Source organism: Carlito syrichta, unplaced genomic scaffold (assembly GCF_000164805.1).
Source record: "Carlito syrichta isolate Samal-C Ts95f unplaced genomic scaffold, Tarsius_syrichta-2.0.1 Scaffold287759, whole genome shotgun sequence".
NCBI lineage: Eukaryota > Metazoa > Chordata > Mammalia > Primates > Tarsiidae > Carlito > Carlito syrichta.
This window is the reverse complement of record NW_007231855.1, coordinates 69,926-71,690: the sequence shown is the minus strand read 5'-3', so window position 1 is coordinate 71,690 and position 1,765 is coordinate 69,926.

Genomic DNA, 1,765 nt, shown 5'->3' with positions numbered 1-1,765 from the left:
TTTTCAGTACGCTTCAGTTCCTTGTAGATCCAGGATGTAAGCCTTTGTCAGACCTAGAGTTGGCAAATACTTTTTCCCAGTCTGTAGGCTGTCTCCCTGCTCTCTTGATGGTTTCTTTGGCTTTGCAGAAGCTTGTCAGTTTTAATAAGGTCCCATTTGTCTATCTTCTCTCTTAAGTCCTGTGGGTTTCGGGTTTTGTACAGGAATTGGATGCCAGTTCCGATTTCCATGAGAGTATTTCCTTCCTTTTCTAAGGTTCTTATGGTTTGAGGTTTTACATTTAGGTCTCTGATCCATTTGGAGTTAACCTTTGTGCATGGGGATAGATAGGGGTCCTGTTTCAATCTTCTGCATGTGGTCAGCCAATTTTCCCAGCACCATTTACTGAATAGGTTCTCCTCTCCCCAGTGGTAGGTGGTGGGGGCTTTGTCGAAGATGAGTTGGTTGAGAAATTGAGGTTTTGCTTCTGGAATCTCAATTCTATTCCATTGATCTATATGCCTGTTCCTGTACAAATACCAAGCTGTTTTGCTGATTGTAGCTTTATAGTAAAGTTTGAAATCTGGTATTGTGATACCACCTGCTTTGTTTTTTTTGCTGAGGATTGTTCTGGCTATTCTTGGACGTTTGTGTTTCCATATGAATTCCTGTGTTGTTTTTTCTAGGTCTGAGAAGAATGTTGTTGGTAATTTAATGGGTATTGTATTGAATTTGTAGATTGCTTAGGAAAGATGGACATCTTCACAATGTTGATTCTACAATCCATGAGCATGGGATATTTTCCACTTGTTCGTGTCAGCTTTGATTTCTTTGAGCAGTGTTTTGTACTTTTCATTGTAAAGGTCTTTCACGTCTCTGGTTAGGAAGATGCCAAGGTATTTCTTTTTTTTTGTGGCTATTGTGAATAGAATTGTGTTTTTTATTTGGGTTTTTGTTTGTTTATTATTGCCATAGAGAAATGAGACTGTCTTTTGCACATTCATTTTGTATCCTGAGACTTTGCCAAAGACCTTTATCAATGTCAGAAGGCTTTTGACAGATTCTCTTGGGTTTTCAAAGTACACAATCATATCATCTGCATAGAGAGATAACTTGACTTCCTCTTTTCCTATTTGAATACCTCTGATTGCCACCTCTTCTCTGGGTGCTCTAGCCAGGACTTCCAATACTATGTTGAACAGGAGGGGTGAGAGTGGTCATCCTTGTCTAGTTCAAGTTTTCAGGGGAATTGTTTCCAATTTTTGTCCATTTAGGAGTATGCTGGCTGTGGGTTTCTCATAGATGGCTTTTTCTATTTTGAGGTATGTTCCCCATATGTCTAGATGTTTAAGGGTTTTTATCAAGAAGGGGTGCTGGATTTTATCAAAAGTTTTTTCTGCATCTAATTATATAATCATGTGGTTTTAGTTTTGACATCTGTTGATGAATTTAATTACATTTATGGTTTTACGAATGTTGAACCAGCCTTGCATCCCATGAATGAAGCCTACTTGGTCTTGATGGATGATTTTTGAGATGTATTGCTGAATCCGGTTTGCTAGGATCTTGTTGAGAATTTTAGCATCTATGTTCATCAAAGATATTGGCCTGTAGCTCTCTTTCTTTGTTGGATCTTTACCTGGTTTGGGTATCAATGTGATGTTGGCTTCGTAAAATGATTTGGGGAGAGTTCCATCTTTTTCAATCTCCTGGAATAGCTTCAGTAGGATAGGTATCAGCTCCTCTTAAATGTCTTGTAGAATTCTGCTGGAAAACCATTTGTTTC